The sequence below is a fragment of the Neoarius graeffei genome, chromosome 26 (assembly GCF_027579695.1).
Source record: "Neoarius graeffei isolate fNeoGra1 chromosome 26, fNeoGra1.pri, whole genome shotgun sequence".
Classification (NCBI taxonomy): domain Eukaryota; kingdom Metazoa; phylum Chordata; class Actinopteri; order Siluriformes; family Ariidae; genus Neoarius; species Neoarius graeffei.
The window spans coordinates 15,288,018-15,311,501 of record NC_083594.1 but is presented as its reverse complement, the minus strand read 5'-3'; the positions used below and the strand labels follow the sequence as shown (position 1 = coordinate 15,311,501).

Genomic DNA, 23,484 nt, shown 5'->3' with positions numbered 1-23,484 from the left:
GAGTTTGCCTATGAAGTTTGATGACAATTGAGTAAATAGAAGATGAGATATAGATTTTTGAAGAATAAATTTTTTGGTTTTTCCCATGTCAGAAGGTGGCGCTATGCTGTACATGAGCGATTATGAGTTGGAAAAATAAGTGTCTACAACAGCAACGTACTATCACAAGGTAGTGGTGTGAAGGAAAAGCATTATGGAATTATTTACCAAAAACCAGTTTTGGAGCAATTGCGTCGGCCAAAAACAGCGCCCCCCATGGACGAAAATTTCCAAAACGTGGTATACATGACATGGGAGGTAGTAAGAGGGTGGCCGTGAAGTTTGACCAAAATTGAGGAAAGATTGGAATTTTTGCCCAAAAATAGCGCCCCCAGTGGCGAAATATCACAGAAATTGGGTAACATGTCAGAAGCCCAATGAGTGATTTGCGTGTGAAGTATGAGCAGTTTTGAGCAATCAGAAGATTTGTTATGAATTTTTAAGCATGTAAAATTTTGCATCGAAAATTGATTGACGTATAACTTCTGAACGGTTTATCCTACGTGAAACTTATTTAGTAACTTTTGTCAGCCATGTCTGTAGATGATGTGTATCAATTTTGGTGACATTCCTATGAACGGTCTAGGAGGAGTTGCGCCGTCTTCGTGGCCATGCATTTCGCACAAAAGTGAAATTACCTCACTTCCTGTTGGGCGTGGCTAATGCATTGGCATTACATTTTTGTCCGGCTTCGTGAGATACATATGCGTACCAAATTGCATGCCACTACTACAAACGATATGGCAACCAGGCACCTTAATGCGGGAGGCCAAAATCACAACGACTTAGGGGGCGCTATGGAGGCCCTGAGCCCCGGCCAAGTTTGGGCTTTTGGTTCTGAGTAGCGGTGGCAATTCTCGGAACTGGTGCCAAATTTCGTGCGTTTTCACCCATGGCAAGCGCCCCGAAAATGGCCCAACAGCGGAGAAAAATAAAGAAGAAGAAGAAGACGGAAGAAGAAGAAGAAGAAGAAGACGGAAGAATAATAATAGTGAACTCTTACAAGAACAATAGGGCCTTCGCCCATAGGGCTCGGGCCCTAATAATAGTGAACTCTTACAAGAACAATAGGGCCTTCGCCCATAGGGCTCGGGCCCTAATAATAATAATGTTAGGATTGGCAAATTGCTGTGGCATACACAGAATAAAAAACTTCGGGACGTGATGTGTTATAAAAATATTCCAGGAGTAAGAGTAACTCTGCTTTTTGTCAGGCTGTATCACACCATCCTATTGTTATTTCCTATAACAACATGCTCTGGTATAGAGTCACACTCTTGGCTCTTCTATACACTGTCAGAAATAGGGGTACAGTAGGAGTCCATTTCTATTCCCCAAGGTACAATCTACACTAATGTAGCCACCCCCCACCTCCCAGGGCTCATTTTTGGACCTCAAGGTAACTATGTGTACCTTTTTAGGGCCAAAATAGTACATATATTTTCCCAAGTAATATGTAAAGGGTAAAAATATATAATTTAGAGAGTACTGCCCCAAACCGTTGTAGCCCTAAAGGTACAATAATGTACTTTATTTTCTGAGAGTGAAATGCAGTACTAGCTAAGAAACTTTTTGCAGTTATTACCATGTCATATGGTAATTATAATAACCCAGAATTTTGTCACGTTTGTCACCTTACAGCACCACACATCTGGTGGTACTTACATATATCTGCTTGGATTGTTTGAAAAGTAAGCATCAAGGTCCAAAAAGACTGTGATATAAGGGCTGAAGAGGCTTAGCGTTTGGCGTGTGACACAAGAAACAACAGCAATCAAATAACAAGCAAACTTGTGTTTTTTTTCAAGTCTTGTTTTTAAGTACACTTTTTAATACACCAGCATGAACTTGACCCTCAATCAGCATTTGTTGAAATTTAATCAGTGACCCCTTAATGGTTCCAGGAGATGCTGAGGATTGAATCAACGTGACTGCAGATTAGTCACTAAAGCTGCTTAGTTTAAAACATCACTTCTTCACATTGTGTCGGCATGGTGGTGTAGTGGTTAGCGCTGTCACCTCGCAGCAAGAAGGTCCGGGTTCGAGCCCCGTGGCCGGCGAGGGCCTTTCTGTGTGGAGTTTGCATGTTCTCCCCGTGTCCACGTGGGTTTCCTCTGGGTGTTCCGGTTCCCCCCACAGTCCAAAGACATGCAGGTTAGGTTAACTGGTGACTCTAAATTGACCGTAGGTGTGAATGTGAATGGTTGTCTGTGTCTATGTGTCAGCCCTGTGATGACCTGGCGACTTGTCCAGGGTGTACCCCGCCTTTCGCCTGTAGTCAGCTGGGATAGGCTCCAGCTTGCCTGCGACCCTGTAGAACAGGATAAAGCGGCTAGAGATAATGAGATGAGACTTCTTCACATTGTTTGGTAGAAAACAAGATCTATATTTAGCAAAATACATTGTTAGTAATGCCACATGCCAATTTCACAGAAAAGGGAACATATTTCATAATATAGTCACATAATTGTTTTGGTTATGTGACTGTGGCAGCGGGGGCGTGGTCAAGCGCCGGTCTGTGACAGGAGGGTGGAGCCGGGGAAGGTGAGTGGCAGAATCGCGACACCTGAGGATAATTAACCTGTTTGTGTGTGTGTTTTCCCAGTAACCGCTCCCTATTTAAGGAGGCAGAGAGAGAGGAGAGGGAGCGCAACCCGGGACCAGACAAGTGTGCGTGTGTGTGTATGGAAGGAAATACTTAGACTGAAAAGTTGTTAAAATAAATAATTTATCTGCCTCCAAGCTTTGTCCTGCCGTCCTCTGTGCTCCACCCACACTCGAAACGCGCTACAGTGACATTAACAGGAAAATTCTTGTAATCAAAGCTCATAGGACTATAAACATTCATTCATTAATTTCCTTGCTCGTCCTGGTGGCAGTTGACAGGTTGAGAAGGTCAATCCAGACATTTCTATCTCTGGCAACAGATTCTAGCTCCTCCTGACAGATCCCTAAACATTCCCAAGATATAATCTCTCCAGAGGGTTGTGGATCTGCCCCAAGGGCTCCATCCAGTGGGACATATCTAAACATCTCTTACAAGAGTCAATTAGAGGCATCCTTGTAAAGCACCCAAATCACCTCAACTGGCTCATCTACTCCAGGGTTCTCTTGAATTGTCTAGATCCTCACCTTATCATGGAATGGAAATCCCAGGAACCTTGCAGAGGAACCTCATACTCAAGCCTGTTCAGTTGCTACCCGCAGCTCATGACCATAGGTAAGGATAGGGCGCCTTTGTAGATTGAGAATTGTCATGCACTGTAAAAAAAGAATAGTCGAGAATACTTGAAATTTCAAGGCAACAGTCTGCATTAAGAATTTTATGTTTTGCCAACGATGTATGCCCATGATAATCCAAACTATGATAACACTGTTATCTTTATTAAGAATTCTTAATTAAGTCAATTTTCAATTCCTCATTCTGCCAACATAGATTTCTCTTTTTGCTGAACAGTGGCATTCACAGTAGTACAAAAAGGCAATTGAGGTTCTCACAATTTTGGGGGGGGCTTTTTTTACCTTTATTTGGATAGGACAGTGTAGAGACAGGAAATGAGCGGGAGAGTGAGCGGGAAATGACCTCAGGTCCCCGGACTTATGGTATGGCGCCTTATCCACCTGAGCCACGACAACATGATCTTCAACCGGAGAGAGAACCACATTGCCCAGCCCTTGCATCTGGGAGAGGAAACCCCGTGTCTTGGTCATTAAGAGCATGTGCTGAATAAACACCTGTGGCAATTATGTATTTTCAATTCAGATTATTCACTATTGCATATTTACACATCATTGAGGTGCACCCTATCAGTTTGATGTGGATTTTTCTGTTCGTTAATAATTATTCATATTTTCTTGTCCATTCAATTGTGAATATGGAATTACTTGAACAAAGCATAATTCTATTTTTTAGAATTATCCACATCAAGAAAAATCCACATCAAACTGATAGGGTGCACCTCAATGATGTGTAAATATACAATAGTGAATAATCTGAATTGAAAATACATAATTGTCACAGGTGTTTATTCAGCGCATGCTCTGAATGACCAAGACACGTGGTTTCCTCTCCCAAATGCAAGGGCTGGGCAATGTGGTTCTCTCTCCAGTTGAAGTTCATGTTGTCGTGGCTCAGGTGGATAAGGCGCCATACCATAAATCCGGGGGCCTGGGTTTGATTCTGACTTGAGGTCATTTCCTGATCTCTCTCTCTCCTGCTCATTTCCTGTCTCTACACTGTCCTATCCAAATAAAGGTGAAAAAAGCCCCCCAAAAAATTGTGATAACCTCAATTGCCTTTTTGTACTACTGTGAATGCCACTGTTCAGCAAAAAGAGAAATCTATGTTGGCAGAATGAGGAATTGAAAATTGACTTAATTAAGAATTCTTAATAAAGATAACAGTGTTATCATAGTTTGGATTATCATGGGCACATCATTGGCAAAACATAAAATTATTAATGCAGACTGTTGCCTTGAAATTTCAAGTATTCTCAACTATTCTTTTTTACAGTGTGGTAAAAGGGCTTGTTTTGCTTAAGTGAAGCTCAGGGCTATGTTACTGGAAGATTAATGCTCTCAGTGGGGTCATCTTTGGTGCACAGATCTGAGGGGAGAGGTCAGACAAAAAGTGATCCTAATGACCCCATGAAAAGTACAAAAAAAGACTAAATGTACCCTGGATTGGGGTGGGTTACCAGGACCCACCACTGGAGCTTGGCCTGGGGGTGGTGTCCACATGCAAAGGTCTAGTGATCAGGCCACCCACCTAACCTTCTGCTCAACTAGAAATGGAGATATGGGTCATCTTGTGGGCTCACCACCTGTAAGATGAAGGGAGGGGGTCAGGTGAAATGCCAGCCAGGCAGCAGGCATGTGATGGATATATTTCAAAGGAACAAAGAAAACCTGAATCATAGAAATAGCCAGTGGATCTGAAAGGAGAAGTCAGACAAAGATCAATCCTAATGACCCCTGTTAAAAATATAAAGACAGTTAGTATACCCTGCTGGATTTTTGTTACCATGACCCAGACCTAGAGCTAGGCCAGTCTACAGGAAAGCACTTGGTAACTGGGCCACCCATGTACCAATGTAAGGATGTACCCGAAACATTGAGTCATCTTGTAGACTCACAACCTGCACCATGAAGGATGGGGGTCAGGTACAATCCCAGCCAGTAAGCAGATCCTTGCAAATGGGCAAATAAATTGAATCAACTACAGGTTGCTTTTTTTTTTCATTTTGGTCAGGCACCACCCAAACTGATGATCACATCATCAGCTTTTCTTTGGCTAGTCAGACACAAGGTACGCCACCACTCTTGCTGGAGCAGTTGGGGGTTAGGTGCCTTGCTCAAGGGCACTTCAGCCAGTCCTGCTGGTCCAGGGAATCAAACCAGCGACCTTTTGGTCCCAAAGCTGTTTCTCTAACCATTTGGCCATGGCTTCCCCAGCAAGTTTGCTTGGTACTTGCTGCCAAAGGCAAGTCCCTATTATACACGCCTTGCCTTGTGATTGCAATGCAGTATCCACTTGTGTTACATCTGCTGTTAGCAGATGCTCTTATCCAGACCGATATATAACAAGACCCTGACATACCCACAGCAGTGGGGGAGAGTTGGCAGCCTGGAGTTAGGTGCCTTGCTCAAGGGCACTTCAGCCATTCCTGCTAGTCTGGGGAATCAAACTGGCGAACTTTGGGTCCCAAAGCTGCTTCTCTAGCCTGTAGACCATGGCTTAGAAGTTGATGTGGGTTAAAACGCTTTATGCTGTAACGTATCTGCGCTCCCTTTCTACTGTTATGCACTTCTGAATGACTTCTGTTGATAGTGTTTTATATCTACTGGCCAAATGACAATGTTCAGTATGCCATTTTAGCATAACTACTTCCACTATGTATTGTTAAAAGTAGAAGAAACAAGATGTAGGAGGAAAAAAAGAGAAATTTTTCTCCCTGTTGAAATGTTGCACAATATACCAATCAGCCTAGCTGACTGAATGCACAGAAGCACTTATGGGTGATTTTTCCTGCAGCGTGTACGCTGATTCACAATGCAGTCATAAACACTCATGCAATTTTAGGCCATTCTTCACACAGCAATGCAGTTAATGGAGCCCTTGGTAATAACATCTGGAACATGCATTAACTCTCTGCCTTTTCAGCAGCCTGATAAAAAAAAAAAAGTTGCTGTCAAAGGATCACATCAGAATGAAGAAATGTGAAAAAAAAACACTGAAAGGAAAGTGAGATGAACTCATGCCAAGTAGCCAATTGAGGTCCTGGGCTGCACTTTAAAATGCACACTCTTAAATGACCTAGATAAATATGCTAAATTTCCTCTCCACACAAAAAGCTATCAATTATTCATCAAAATAGAGGCTCCCCAAGAGCAAGGCATTTTGGGCAGAAAGCGAGTGAAAGGCAGAGAAAGTGGCTCATGTTTGCTTTTTTTTTCTTTTTCTTCGACTTGTGCTAATACCAGCAATAAACATAAACGGTTTAAAGTGCTGTATAAAACCTGAAGACACTGAGCGTGCAAACATCACTGTCTTGCAGTGTGTACATTCGAAAGGTGGGGAGTCAGAAACTCTCCATCATCTCTTTAGCATGCAAAAGCAAACACATGGTCAGGGTCTTATTTATAATTAAACATTTGCTTGGGTGTTTGGCCTTCTTAAGTTCTTTGCAAAATGCATCGCTTTTTGTATCCACCACCCCATTTACATACACCATAGCTTTCTTTTTTGCAAGCACATTATGTACGCTTTTGATATACAATTAGCTAATACTGATCTTATTATCAAATGTTCATAAGTTGGTATTCATATATCAAGTTCATAATTGAATGTGGTTTCATGAATAGTAAATAAACCTGGTTGTGGTTAAATATATGTGTAAAAACCTTACAGTGACAGTTTGGCAGGTAAGCGTAGGCGTTGATACTTTATTGAATGTAAATATTGAACGTGTTTATGATTGCATAGACTATGTTTGAACGGATTTCCTAGTTTAGGTAAAGAAACTGCAAAGCCTTCTCGATTGGAGGAATGGTCCAATCACCAGAACATCTGATATATTAGGCAATTGTAGTCACTTAACCCTTACTAATCTAAGAAATGATGCATTTAACATTTCAATAATGTGTTAACCCATCTCAGGCAACAATCTCTCTCTCTCTCTCTCTCTCTCTCTGTGCTAACAATCCTTGTATTTTGCTCTTAGATGAGAACCATTTCAGATCTAGCGAGCTAGTTTTGTTTAAGTGTATTCTCTCATATTTGCTAACTAAATTTGTTTAGATGTATTCTCTACCATTAGCTAGCTAGTTTTGTATACACATATCCTCGAACATCAGCTAGCTAGTTTTGTTTACACATATCCTCGAACATTAGCTAGCTAGTTTTGCTTTAGCATATTCTCTACCATTAGCTAGCTCGTTTTGTTTACACATATCCTTTAACATTAGCTACCTCGTTTTGTTTACACATATCCTCTAACATTAGCTAGCTAGTTTTGTTTTAGCGTATTCTCTACCATTAGCTAGCTCGTTTTGTTTACACATATCCTCCAACATTAGCTAGCTACTTTTGTTTTAGCGTATTCTCTAACATTAGCTAGCTAGTTTTGTTTACACATCCTCTAACATTAGTTAGCTAGTTTTGCTTTAGCATATCTTCTAACATTAGCTAGCTCGTTTTGTTTACACATATCCTCTAACATTAGCTAGCTCGTTTTGTTTACACATATCCTCCAACATTAGCTAGCTAGTTTTGTTTTAGCGTATTCTCTAACAGCTAGCTCGTTTTGTTTACACATATCCTCTAACATTAGCTAGCTAGTTTTGTTTTGATGTATCCTCTAACATTAGCTAGCTAGTTTTGTTTACACATATCCTCTAACATCAGCTAGCTCGTTTTGTTTACGCATATCCTCTAACATTAGCTAGCTCGTTTTGTTTACACATATCCTCCAACATTAGCTAGCTAGTTTTGTTTTAGCGTATTCTCTAACATTAGCTAGCTCGTTTTGTTTACACATATCCTCTAACATTAGCTAGCTAGTTTTGTTTTGATGTATCCTCTAACATTAGCTAGCTAGTTTTGTTTACACATATCCTCTAACATCAGCTAGCTCGTTTTGTTTACGCATATCCTCTAACATTAGCTAGCTCGTTTTGTTTACACATATCCTCCAACATTAGCTAGCTAGTTTTGTTTTAGCGTATTCTCTAACATTAGCTAGCTCGTTTTGTTTACACATATCCTCTAACATTAGCTAGCTAGTTTTGTTTTGATGTATCCTCTAACATTAGCTAGCTAGTTTTGTTTACACATATCCTCTAACATTAGCTAGCTCGTTTTGTTTACACATATCCTCCAACATTAGCTAGCTAGTTTTGTTTTAGCATATTCTCTAACATTAGCTAGCTAGTTTTGTTTACGCATATCCTCTAACATTAGTTAGCTAGTTTTGCTTTAGCATATTCTCTAACATTTAGCTAGCTCGTTTTGTTTACACATATCCTCTAACATTAGCTAGCTAGTTTTGTTTACACATATCCTCTAACAGTAGCTAGCTAGTTTTGTTTTGATGTATCCTCTAACATTAGCTAGCTAGTTTTGTTTACACATATCCTCTAACATCAGCTAGCTCGTTTTGTTTACGCATATCCTCTAACATTAGCTAGCTCGTTTTGTTTACACATATCCTCTAACATTAGCTAGCTAGTTTTGTTTACACATATCCTCTAACATTAGCTAGCTAGTTTTGTTTACACATATCCTCTAACACTAGCTAGCTAGTTTTGTTTTGATGTATCCTCTAACATCAGCTAGCTCATTTTGTTTATGCATATCCTCTAACATCAGCTAGCTCGTTTTGTTTACGCATATCCTCTAACATCAGCTAGCTAGTTTTGTTTACACATATCCTCTAACATTAGCTAGCTCGTTTTGTTTACACATATCCTCTAACATCAGCTAGCTAGTTTTGTTTACGCATATCCTCTAACATCAGCTAGCTCGTTTTGTTTACGCATATCCTCTAACATCAGCTAGCTAGTTTTGTTTACACATATCCTCTAACATTAGCTAGCTCGTTTTGTTTACACATATCCTCTAACAGTAGCTAGCTAGTTTTGTTTTGATGTATCCTCTAACATTAGCTAGCTAGTTTTGTTTATGCATATCCTCTAACATCAGCTAGCTCGTTTTGTTTACGCATATCCTCTAACATTAGCTAGCTCATTTTGTTTACACATATCCTCTAACATTAGCTAGCTCGTTTTGTTTACATATATCCTCTAACATCAGCTAGCTAGTTTTGTTTACGCATATCCTCTAACATCAGCTAGCTTGTTTTGTTTACGCATATCCTCTAACATCAGCTAGCTAGTTTTGTTTACACATATCCTCTAACATTAGCTAGCTCGTTTTGTTTACACATATCCTCTAACAGTAGCTAGCTAGTTTTGTTTTGATGTATCCTCTAACAGTAGCTAGCTAGTTTTGTTTTGATGTATCCTCTAACATTAGCTAGCTAGTTTTGTTTACGCATATCCTCTAACATCAGCTAGCTCGTTTTGTTTACACATATCCTCTAACATTAGCTAGCTAGTTTTGTTTACATATATCCTCTAACATTAGCTAGCTAGTTTTGTTTACACATATCCTCTAACACTAGCTAGCTAGTTTTGTTTTGATGTATCCTCTAACATCAGCTAGCTCGTTTTGTTTACGCATATCCTCTAACATCAGCTAGCTAGTTTTGTTTACACATATCCTCTAACATCAGCTAGCTCATTTTGTTTACGCATATCCTCTAACATCAGCTAGCTAGTTTTGTTTACACATATCCTCTAACATTAGCTAACTCGTTTTGTTTACACATATCCTCGAACTTTAGCCTAGGCTGCCAACTCTCACGCAATGAGCGTGAGACACACGCATTTGATTGTCTTCACACGCTCACACGCCATACCTCCAATTTCTCACGCTAGAAAAAAATCTAGTTTATCTATCTGATCTAGGCTACCCATTGCGTCACGCCAACCACTTGCGATTGATCAATTATGCCTTACGCACGGCTAAACAGGCAGAGAGGTGTTCCCTTCTGTACACACTCCCCTATGGTAGGTGGCGCATCTAATGATGCTGCACTCGCCGGAAGTTGGATAATTGCCTACCGTCAATTTAGAGGAAGAGGTGAGAGAAGAAGGTATCCGAGTTGAAGACGAGTGTCTCAGACAGGTTTGTACATATGCACGCCAATGTGTGGTGTTACTGGCGTAATTATGAACTTATATAAAGTTTCTTAATCGTTTTAGCCTATAAGTGTTGTGAGAATATTTAAAGGGCTGATGACACGTTTTTGACATCTTTGGCGATGTTTTATAACATAAAAAGTAATTCCCGATGATCCATGTATTAATTCACGAAGGCGCCTATTTTACAAGTTATGATAAAAAACGCGGCTATTTGGGCAAATTTGACGGGGCTGCAGCACCCAGGAGACGAAAGAGGAGGAGGAGCTATTTGACGTCAGCGAAAGAATCTTCCTCTTCACTTACCAGTTTGTTGTTGATGCGAGAGGTGTTCAGTTTATCATTATTAGTATTATTATTATACATTATTATAATATGTATATATAGTTATTATGCCTTCACGTTGTGTTGCCGGCTTTTGCTCCAAAACCCACAAGGATGGGGTAAGTTTATTCAAGTTTCCCAGAGATCCCGAGCTGCATGCGAAGTGGGTGAAGCAAGTCAGGCGCACTCGTGACAAGTGGGAGCCCTCACCAACATCCGTCCTGTGCTCTGAACACTTCGATTTGGATTGTTTTGACACCCTTCCCAGCTTAAAGGTATCTCTTGGGTGTGCAGTTCAGCACAAACGTGTGTTGCTACCATCAGCAATACCTACAGTATTCCGGAGGGGGTCTACTAGTAGCTATGCCGGATCCAGCAGTCGCCTGGGACAAGGCGACTCCTCCAAAGACAGTCCAACTGTCAGAACATGTGTTGAGAAATGACATAAGATAAAGGTACGTAGAGCTATAGAGTGCTCCGACATGATGCTAAAAATAGTAACCATGCGGTCTGCGCAGCCATCTTGGAAGTGACTCGCTCCAGAGCGCTCATAGAGTACACATCATAGAGTACACATCATAGAGTACACATTCATGATAATCATAAATGTAATCATAAAGTCGGCGTGATATCAGTCATGTATTTGCTTGTGATGCAGGTTATCAAATATTTTGCTTTATTCAAGGGTAAAACTAAGAAGCCATAAACTAGAAGACGTGCCTGCCAATATTATCCTAAATGTATCACGGATCAGGCATAGTCGTAAACTTATTATGTTAGCCGTTTGCATGCTCCATTAGGAACTATGTATTCAGTGTAGCATACGGCTTACATGATATAAGCAGTGTTTACACATGCAAGACAACAATACACAATATTAAAATATTGATTCCATAACATTTTGAACAAATACGGGTTGACCTACCAATCCTTGTTATCCAACCTTGTGGTGTTCAATGCTGGGCTGTCTGCCTGTCCGCTGTCCATCTCGGAGTCGGAGTCGCTCTCAGATTGCACAGTAACAGGTTCAAACCTGTACGGTTGGATGCACCCGTGTTCATCATCACTTGATTCTTCCGATCTATCCCACTCACAACACAATTCTAGACTCCCAGAAGAGGAAGAGCTAGCACTAGAGAGTTTACCGGCGTTTTCATGCGCCATTTCCATTGAGTAGAACCAGAGTAGAACAGCCAGTGAACCGCAGCGTGTTCTTCCGCTGACGTCACAACATGGCCGCGAGCCACGGACCCAGTTTTCTTGCGCTGTGCAATTAAAAGTTGGATATTCGCGTAACAACAGCTTCTTTTCACGTAATTATAACAGAAATCTAACATGTTTGCCATGTTGTATAGTTTATTTAAGAAATTGCATAGAGTCATGTTCGTGTCATCAGCCCTTTAATACCATATCGAGAGCTGTGTACTAGGCATGCTAAATCATTATAGGCCTACTGCCGTGCCACAGCCTCTATCTTCCCCAACAAGCAGCACGGGATAGCACCTCCTTAGCACACGTTTATTAAGGCGCATTTTTAGTTTGTTTACTGTATGTTATCATACTTTATGACTTTATTTGAAGCCATACTGGAAATGTTGTAAAATAAAGCAAGTAAGAGATAATATTACAAATGCAAGAAGAGCCATTAGCCACCATACCTATTGTTTATTTACAGGGTATTTATTTTTAATTATTTATGATGTATGTAATTGCTCAGTTAAAGTAAATAAAGCATGGTCACCTGTAATATCAAAGAACTTGAACTTGTGAATAATTAAAAAAAAAAAAGACAGAGAACAATATACTGAGGAGACAGGGTTTCAAAGAGGGCAAGACAGGTAGGGAATATTTGTCAGATAACAGGCCCTGATGAATGCTCCATTACTAATAAGAAACATAGATAAGAAATAAATTAATAAGAAATATATTAATATAGCTTATTTAAGTATGACCAAAATTTTTAAGCCCAACTTTGTGTGCACATTCCCACCTATGGCCAAGGTTCAGCTTTTTGTGTTTCAATACTGTTCAAACTTAATCATTTTAATGTTTCTTGTAGCACATGCACATTTTGCTTACTGTTAAAGCATTTTATTTGTTCTTTTGCTGTTGATATTTTTCCCCATGCCAATCTTCTGCTGAACCCAGTGGTGGGGAAAGCCCTTAAATGCATAATGTAATTGCTCAGTTAAAGTAAATAAAGCATGGTCACCTGTAATATCAAAGAACTTGAACTTGTGAATAATTAAAAAAAAAAATACAGAGAACAATATACCTGTACTGAGGAGACAGGGTTTCAAAGAGGGCAAGACAGGTAGAGGGACAATGAGGGACAATAAGATTGTGAGGGACAATCTTATTTTTGCAACAGTTATTAAAAACTTAACATTTAGTCTCAATTCAGAAGGTGTTTAGGCTTAGCTGATGAAATATTTTCAAACATGAACTTGCCTTTAAATCTGAAACACAGGTCTATAGGGCTACAGGAACATTGGCAGTCATCTGTAGTTTTCTAGTGTGGGGGCTTTTAAGCCAAAACTTGGTGCTTTTGTTGGCCACAAGCTGAAGGCCTGGCAAGTCAGGGTGTGTAAGAATGTAGGTATGGCACAGCAGGCCACTCCAAAAATCCACCAGAATGTAGGAACATCTACTAAATCCAAAATCTCAAACACCCCCCCCCCCATTGTCCATCTCCAGCTGGACGACCCACAAACAACACCAGAATGCAGGGGGACAAGTGAATATCAAACTGAATACAAAATTCCTACTTACTGCATGGTGTGCAGAAAAATTTTGCCGTCGACCCCCCCAAAAAAAAAATCTCACTCCAAGGAATTTCGAAAAGTTGGCAGCCCTGCATTAGCTAGCTAGTTTTGTTTTAGCGTGTTCTCTACCATTAGCTAGCTAGTTTTGTTTACACGTCTTCTAACATTAGCTAGCTCGTTTTGTTTTGATGCATCCTCTAACATTAGCTAGCTAGTTTTGTTTACACATATCCTCTAACATTAGCTAGCTAGTTTTGTTTTAGCATATTCTCTAACATTAGCTAGCTCGTTTTGTTTACACATATCCTCTAACATTAGCTAGCTAGTTTTGTTTTAGCGTATTCTCTAACATTAGCTAGCTAGTTTTGTTTACGCATATCCTCTAACATTAGCTAGCTAGTTTTGCTTTAGCATATTCTCTAACATTAGCTAGCTCATTTTGTTTACACATATCCTCTAACATTAACTAGCTAGTTTTGTTTACACATATCCTCTAACACTAGCTAGCTTGTTTTGTTTTGATGTATCCTCGAACATTAGCTAGCTAGTTTTGTTTACACATATACTCTAACATCAGCTAGCTAGTTTTGTTTATGCATATCCTCTAACATTAGCTAGCTAGTTTTGCTTTAGCATATTCTCTAACATTAGCTAGCTTGTTTTGTTTACACATATCCGCTCACATTAGCTAGCTAGCTTTGTTTACACATATCCTCTAACATTAGCTAGCTAGTTTTGTTTTAGCATATTCTCTAACATTAGCTAGCTCATTTTGTTTACACGTATCCTCTAACATTAGCTAGCTAGTTTTGTTTACACATATCCTCTAACATTAGCTAGCTAGTGTTGCTTATGCATATCCTCTAACATTAGCTAGCTAGTTTTGCTTTAGCATATTCTCTACCATTAGCTAGCTCGTTTTTACACATATCCTCTAACATTAGCTAGCTCGTTTTGTTTTGATGTATCCTCTAACATTAGCTAGCTAGTTTTGTTTACACATATCCTCTAACATTTAGCTAGCTAGTTTTGTTTTAGCGTATTCTCTAACATTAGCTAGCTCGTTTTGTTTACACATATCCTCTAACACTAGCTAGCTAGTTTTGTTGCGGTCTATTCTCTAATGTTAGCTAACTAGTTTTGTTTAGGCATAGTCTATAACATTAGCTTGGGAGTTTTGTTTATTCTCTAACATTAGCCATCTAGTTGCATTTAGGAGTAGTCTCTAATGCTTGCTAGTTTTGTTTAAACATATTCTTTAACATTAATTAGCTCGTTCCCTTTGTGGGTAAATGTTTCCAACTTGCTAGGTGATATTGCTGTGAGATGTTGGTGAGATAAATCATTGACATATTTGATAACTGATTCATTATCATTAAGGAAGCAGGCCAGAAAAAATAGCAAATGTTATTTCAAAAAATAAGAACATATACGTATAAGGTGTGTGTATCTAAGGCACACCAAACATATAACGTCACATATTTTTTGCAAATAAAGTCCATATTCGAATTCACGACAGTCTCATTTCATCTCATTATCTGTAGCCGCTTTATCCTGTTCTACAGGGCCGCAGGCAAGCTGGAGCCTATCCCAGCTGACTACGGGCGAAAGGCGGGGTACACCCTGGACAAGTCGCCAGGTCATCACAGGGCTGACACATAGACACAGACAACCATTCACACTCACATTCACACCTACGGTCAATTTAGAGTCACCAGTTAACCTAACCTGCATGTCTTTGGACTGTGGGGGAAACCGGAGCACCCGGAGGAAACCCACGCGGACACGGGGAGAACATGCAAACTCCACACAGAAAGGCCCTCGCCGGCCACGGGGCTCGAACCCGGACCTTCTTGCTCTGAGGCGACAGCGCTAACCACTACACCACCGTGCCGCCCGAATTCACGACAGTTTTTTAATCAAATTTAACATGCATCTAGATTCTTTAACATAAACCAAATAATGCTGTTTTTTTCCACGACATTTAGTTCAACTCCCTGTGTACATTTTTAAAAATGATCCCCTCTACATTTTGTCTATCACTGCAGTTTATTCAGTTAGTATGAAAACAAACAAACAAAAAAGACTTGTAATTGGCCTTGTGTATCTTATCAGTGAAAAATATTTTTTCTAAGAAGAAAATGATAAAGAGAAAGAAACTAACTGGCCTTGTGAAGATCAAGATCATCTTCCTGCTTTCTGGACTGTTCGTGGATAACACAAGCTTTTGAACTGTGCTGTCTTCCCACAGCTACTTAGCGGCCCACATTTCATCACAGAGAGAAAAAATACACAAAGCTAAAGGCTTCTGTGTGTGTGTGTGTCTGTCATTCTGTATTACAAATATAAAAAGAAAAAGCTCTTTCATTCAAAGCACATTCTTCTCTTTGTGTGTGAGCAACTGTGATTGTTGCTGGATGCATTTCATAAATTAGCCGACGTTTTGAAGATGTCTGAAATGCAAAGCATCACATATTTGGGAAGTTATAAACGGTGCCATGAGCACCAAACAGAAATCGACATTCCTGAGAATTCCTTGTATCCCCACCGAAAGCTCATGGTGGTTTCAGAGTCCCGACACCTTTTCGCTGAGGCACAACGCTAACAAATCAAGCAAAGTCTCGACTCTTTGAATGTGCATCTTGTGAATAATCAAGATTGTTTAATTATTGGCCATGCAGCAAGCAGTGGGCTCATACTGTGCTAAACTGGAGCGCACTGGAATGACCTAAAGGCGTTTAATGAACCAATAAAACCAATCAGTGTGTTCTCAAAGCAGTGTACATGTCATCCAGTCCTCCTGGACAGGAACAGAGTTGGAAAACCAAAGAGCTCTCCTGCCCTCTACCTGCAGTCTGGTGCCATACACACTCTGAAAATTCATGTTCAAACAACTTGGCATGTTCTGCATTATGTGCTGATTTCATTTGCACTACACCTTCCCTTACTCCTTAATTACACATAAATGTGAATGTGGAAATGATTCAAAGTCATAAACAACCAAAAGTTACACATTTTGAATGAAAAAGAAATGACAAAAAAAAAGCTTACATTCCGGTACAATAGATGGCATTTTTTTCCTTTTGTTCACTCTGCAATTATAAACTTTCCCTGTGTCCAAAATCACTCACTACTCACTCTATAGTGGACTATATAGTGAGTTCGCCATTTTGTAGCGTTGTCCGAATGTACAGTGAGAATTATTACACCCTATACAGTGGACTTATAGTATCCCACAATGCATTGTGAAAAGTAGCGTACAACCGATGGTCACGAACCAAGCAATATATACCATCATGCATTGCGGTTGCACTGAAAGAAATCAAAAATTTTCTCAAAATCTTCCATATTTAACGAAGCAAACCTGGCGGCCATGTTTGTGAACAAATTGTCCCAGTCACTGGCTAGTATGAAAGTTTTACGTCTCTGATGTGCCTCTTTTTGAGTTTTTCAATGTTTGTTGGTATGTTTTTCTCTTGTAAATATGCATGAAGAATATCTGGTGAAGTTTTGGTAGCCTTTCGGGTGTTCAACACGTCATTCTCTTTCCCGGCGAACAACAGGGGCGGACTGGCAATCTGTGCGTTCTGGAAAAGTCCAGAACGGCTGTCCGGTCTATGGCTGTTGGCCCTGTTCAATAACCAAAATTTTCAGTCTATCAACTAACAACAGGTGGCGCTAAGACGATAATTTATTCGTCAATCATTATTCCATAGGCGCAGAATTAAAATCCAACAAAGAAGAGTAACGTTAGTGTCTGTCAACAGAAAGATGGCAAGCAGAAAACGTAAGGAGAAAGATGGATGGGAAAAGTTAAAACAAAAGAAAGTGAAGTCACTTGAAGAAGATGCTTCAAAATGTAGAAAGCTCACAGAGCTTTTTGGCAGCAATGCAACTGCAAGCAGCAGCAGTAACGTTCATGTCACGTTATCACTGAGCGAGACTGAGAACCAGGTGGACATCCAACCTGACCAACCACATGCTGATGATGATAGTCATGAGGGGCAGGCAGCTGAGGGAATTTCACTGGAGGAGGAGGTACCGGTAAGTGACAACAACATAAAACCATAGCATAAAACAGGTTACGTAAAGGCCACTCATACGGTAGACCCCTCTCATAGTAGGCCAATCTTCTATTGACTGGATTTGCAGTGTGATGATGAGAAATATGTGGTTTATTGCTGTCAAAACAAACACGTAACTACCAAGCAAGCCAATTATAAATAGATAGGCAAGCACAAATGGCCGCGATTTCATATGTTCACCTCTGCATAATTCATGCAGATTAGGCTCTTTACGTTTAAGAGAACCAAAGCTCTAGCCTATCATTAACCAAAAGTTTGAAGGGGAGAAGTGTTTTCCATTTTGGCACTATTTATCTTTGTCTTCTCTTTCGTGGTGCGTGGTGGAATGTCTGTGGAATAGGCTACAAATGTTGTTTGAAGGATGATTGGTTGAATGGTATCATAACTAATCACAGCAGCATCGCATTGTGCAATTTGTAAATAGCCTAATTTTACATCTGTTTGTCAGGCTTACCTACCAAAATTTCAGCATAATATTATCTCATCTTATCTCAAGCCGCTTTATCCTGTTCTACACGGTCGCAGGCAAGCTGGAGCCTATCCCAGCTGGCTACGGGCGAAAGGCGGGGTACACCCTGGACAAGTCGCCAGGTCATCACAGGGCTGACACATAGACACAGACAACCATTCACACTCACATTCACACCTACGGTCAATTTAGAGTCACCAGTTAACCTAACCTGCATGTCTTTGGACTGTGGGGGAAACCGGAGCACCCGGAGGAAACCCACGCGGACACGGGGAGAACATGCAAACTCCGCACAGAAAGGCCCTCGCTGGCCACGGGGCTCGAACCCGGACCTTCTTGCTGTGAGGCGACAGCGCTAACCACTACACCACCGTGCCGCCCAGCATAATATTAAAACTATAAAATGTGTCAAGCAGGCTAATTCTTACACAGAATAGACCTAAAAGGCTAAAAATGTAATTGGGATTTAGGAAAAACCTCCAAATCTGTGTTATTCTTCTTGTCTGTAGCCTAGGTATCAAATGCTAAGTTTATCCAAAGTTTTGGCTGGTTTTTAAAAATAGAATTTTGAGGTATAAGTACAGGTTTAAAGGCCGTCATTCCAAATAATACTATTAAGCAAATGTTAATCAAGCATATGTCAGTGCACAGTGTGAAGGGTTTTCCTAGATGCCATTGCATAGTTTAGATATACAGTAATCAACAATAGCATTAGCATCCAACTTCATCTTTTCAATTGTTTGTTTATTCAGGTTGAAGATCGTGGCAGCTCAAAAGATGACAGGGAGAGTCCAGGAAAGTGCCACAATGAGGGATCAGTGCCCCAATATTTCAGCCGCCCCAGCTTAACCAGCAGTTCTCAGGAACACCTTGAGGCCTTCATGTTAATGGCTACTGAAAAAGACATCCTCATGTCCCTGGATAGTGACGATCATTGACAGAGTGGCAGAAAAAGTGACCTTCTGAGGAAACTTCTTCTCCCTTAGCACTAATTGTACCAACCTTTAATAGCCAACATTCAGAATGACTGCTCAGTGTAATTATTGTTGGCAAAGTCAGTTACAAATATCAGTGATAAAGATTTGTTTTTCTCTTTGAAATGCAAGCATAGAAGTGACTGTAAAATAGCAGTATAAAAGACAATGTCTATGTTCATTTTTGTTGAGGAGATGCAAGTGATGTTTAGTCGTTCTTGAATATTAGGTGTTCTTGAATAAACAATCATAAATAGTTCATCTGTGTGGGTTTTGTTATGACAGACAATATACCACTATAGCACTTTACTATAGCACTATAGTATAGTATACTATAGTATAGTGGGCCTATTTGGGGGGAAAGTCCAGGGCCGTTTTTTGGTCCCAGTCCGTCCCTGGTGAACAAAGAAATGCTTCTGCGCACACACAGCAGAAAATTCTCATTGGATATTCACATCAGTTCTGACGTGTGACGCTATGTTGTCTTGACAACCATGCAAGCTCTTAAATCATATTTCCAGATATTTCACTCTGATGATGTCACTCCCAGTGTTTTCCTGCTGACTTGACATGCATTGTCAAAATGGTAAACTGGTTCAAAATTACAATTCTTTTGATGAACTTGTGGGGTTTTTTTGTGGATGTGTCTATATAATAAAAAGAACATTACATGGTGGCGTGAAGATATGAAATTTATCTTCTCGTGTTGAAAATATATTCACAGTATGAAGATAAACTTCATATCTTTGCACAACCGTGTAATATCTATCTATCTATCTATCTATCTATCTATCTATCTATCTATCTATCTATCTATCTATCTATAACCCCGATTCCAAGAAAGTTGGGACAAAGTACAAATTGTAAATAAAAACAGAATGCAATAATTTACAAATCTCAAAAACTGATATTGTATTCACAATAGAACATAGACAACATATCAAATGTCGAAAGGGAGACATTTTGACATTTCATGCCAAATATTGGCTCATTTGAAATTTCATGACAGCAACACATCTCAAAAAAGTTGGGACAGGGGCAATAAGAGGCTGGAAAAGTTAAAGGTACAAAAAAGGAACACCTGGAGGAGCAAATTGCAACTCGTTAGGTCAATTGGCAATAGGTCATTAACATGACTGGGTATAAAAAGAGCATCTTGGAGTGGCAGCGGCTCTCAGAAGTAAAGATGGGAAGAGGATCACCAATCCCCCTAATTCTGCACCGACAAATAGTGGAGCAATATCAGAAAGGAGTTCGACAGTGTAAAATTGCAAAGAGTTTGAACATATCATCATCTACAGTGCATAATATCATCAAAAGATTCAGAGAATCTGGAAGAATCTCTGTGCGTAAGGGTCAAGGCCGGAAAACCATACTGGGTGCCCGTGATCTTCGGGCCCTTAGACGACACTGCATCACATACAGGCATGCTTCTGTATTGGAAATCACAAAATGGGCTCAGGAATATTTCCAGAGAACATTATCTGTGAACACAATTCACCGTGCCATTCACCATTGCCAGCTAAAACTCTATAGTTCGAAGAAGAAGCCGTATCTAAACATGATCCAGAAGCGCAGACGTCTTCTCTGGGCCAAGGCTCATTTAAAATGGACTGTGGCAAAGTGGAAAACTGTTCTGTGGTCAGACGAATAAAAATGTGAAGTTCTTTATGGAAATCAGGGACGCCGTGTCATTCGGACTAAAGAGGAGAAGGACGACCCAAGTTGTTATCAGCGCTCAGTTCAGAAGCCTGCATCTCTGATGGTATGGGGTTGGATTAGTGCGTGTGGCATGGGCAGCTTACACATCTGGAAAGACTCCATCAATGCTGAAAGGTATATCCAGGTTCTAGAGCAACATATGCTCCCATCCAGACGACGTCTCTTTCAGGGAAGACCTTGCATTTTCCAACATGACGATGCCAAACCACATACTGCATCAATTACAGCATCATGGCTGCATAGAAGAAGGGTCCGGGTACTGAACTGGCCAGCCTGCAGTCCAGATCTTTTACCCATAGAAAACATTTGGCGCATCATAAAACGGAAGATACGACAAAAAAGACCTAAGACAGTTGAGCAACTAGAATCCTACATTAGACAAGAATGGGTTAACATTCCTATCCCTAAACTTGAGCAACTTGTCTCCTCAGTCCCCAGACGTTTACAGACTGTTGTAAAGAGAAAAGGGGATGTCTCACAGTGGTAAACATGGCCTTGTCCCAACTTTTTTGAGATGTGGTGTTGTCATGAAATTTAAAAATCACATAATTTTTCTCTTTAAATGATACATTTTCTCAGTTTAAACATTTGATATGTCATCTATGTTCTATTCTGAATAAAATATGGAATTTTGAAACTTCCACATCATTGCATTCCGTTTTTATTTACAATTTGTACTTTGTCCCAACTTTTTTGGGATCGGGGTTGTAAATAAAAATGGAATGCAATGATGTGGAAGTTTCAAAATTCCATATTTTATTCAGAATAGAACATAGATGACATATCAAATGTTTAAACTGAGAAAATGTATCATTTAAAGAGGCAAATGTGGTATTGGTGTGTGCCTAAACTTACACACACACATGCACACTTGAATCGCCACCTTAATGTGGTGGAGGGGTTTGAGTGCCTCAGGAGCTATGTTGTCAGGGGCATTTGCCCCTGGTAGGGTCTCCCAAGGCAAACAAGTCCTAGATGAGAGGTCAGACAAAGAGCCGTTTGCCCGGTAGCTCATCTAGGAGAAGGAAAACGCTGATCTCAAACCTCCGCTGTCTCGCGGCTATACCCATTCCTGGAAAAGCCTTCGGGAGTAAACTCCGAGGAATAATCTGGAGCCGGAGGTCCTAAGGCAGTCCGCTGTTGCCACCAACATCATTCTGGCAACTCCTGCATCGCCCTGGTGCCAGGCGTACTAGCTTCTGCTTTTCGCCTGGACTCCACCAGAGGCGAGGAGAGGGGGGACCTGCTGCATGGGCAACAGCTTGTCCTTCACCACGTTAAAGTGCATATCACGGGTAAATTCAGGAGCAAGATCAATGTAATTCTCCTATTTTATATTAAACTTTGGTCAAATATCTGTAACATTCTGCATTCTCTGCAATTTTTTTAACCTTGCACAATACCAGAAAAATTCAGTTGAAATCAAGCCATTTGAGGTGAATTGGTCCGCCTCTGAAAAAACTTGGCATTTGGATTTAACGGCAAACATTGATTTTCATGACGTCGCATGCGGGACGCCTCCCTCTGAATCCTACGTCAGCGCTGGTTTGTTCATGAGAAAACGACCTGATGGTTTTCTGCAAATTTCTTCAACATTATCGCGTAATTATTAAAATGGTTAACAGTAGGGGGCGGCACGGTGGTGTAGTGGTTAGCGCTGTCGCCTCACAGCAAGAGGGTCCGGGTTCGAGCCCTGTGGCTGGCGAGGGCCTTTCTGTGCGGAGTTTGCATGTTCTCCCCGTGTCCGTGTGGGTTTCCTCCGGGTGCTCCGGTTTCCCCCACAGTCCAAAGACATGCAGGTTAGGTTAACTGGTGACTCTAAATTGAGCGTAAGTGTGAATGTGAGTGTGAATGGTTGTCAGTGTCTATATGTCAGCCCTGTGATGACCTGGCGACTTGTCCAGGGTGTACCCCGCCTTTCGCCCGTAGTCAGCTGGGATAGGCTCCAGCTTGCCTGCGACCCTGTAGAACAGGATAAAGCGGCTAGAAATAATGAGATGAGATGACATGAGGTTAACAGTAGGAGGGTGTCGCAACACCAATCTTGATGGGATTAGTACTCGTTGTTTTCCAAAAGACCGGACAATGAGAGAGAAATGGGAGCGCTTGGTCTACACAGGCTGTGCACTGAAACCGTGCAAAGCTCTCGCAGCCTGCTGGCGCTTCCGCAGGTAACGTCACGAATCTGGCTCCAGACTCTCTTGGGATTTTTCCAGACGTGTTTTGTTATTTTATTCTTTTTCTGCTGTAGACAGATGGCCTTGTGCAAAATTACCCTTCTGGATGAGTGTGTAAAGGGACATTCTTTCATATAACAAAACACAAAATTGGTCCAGAATATGCACTGTGTGTAGGTTTACACAGCCCTATACTGTCTGGTGATTAAACCGCACTGCCCCTTTAAGAAACCGCGTTTCCATGGTTGCACAGACCGGAAGTAGCTTAGACCTATATCCCGGAAGGATGCTCCGACAAAACATGCTAGCTTTCTGTTTTGCAAACGCGTTTGGTAGATAAAAGTGTAGTTGTACTGAATGTCATGTCTGCTTTAAACGTTAAGTTTTAATGTTAAGTAAGTAAGTAAATGTTAAATAGCTACCTTTAACGCAAGAGTGTCCACTGTCGGTAAGTAAGCTAGCAATTTATATCGCGGCTAAGTGTAGCAGTTAGCATGCTAATTATTGATGTCTTGTTTGAGACTCGCTTTGACGGTGTTTTTTTTTTTGGTTTATATTCAGTCGTTATGTCTAAACGAAGCTTTATGAATTATTAAAGCTGTCAAGTCAGCAGTGTTTAAAATGGTTCGTTTTTCGCGACTTCAGTTGTCCACTAGTGACCTCTAG

At 40.6% G+C, this 23,484-nt stretch overlaps 1 protein-coding gene across 1 annotated transcript in view; it reads left to right on the top strand.

Moving 5' to 3' along the window:
• The first annotated feature begins 23,104 nt into the window (after positions 1–23,104).
• The window catches only part of nicn1 (nicolin 1), a 35,778-nt gene continuing 35,398 nt past the window's right edge, over positions 23,105–23,484 (top strand). The window contains exon 1 of the mRNA XM_060909891.1: positions 23,105–23,266. The gene's annotated coding sequence lies outside the window, so the exon portion shown is untranslated. The remainder of the gene's footprint in view (positions 23,267–23,484) is intronic.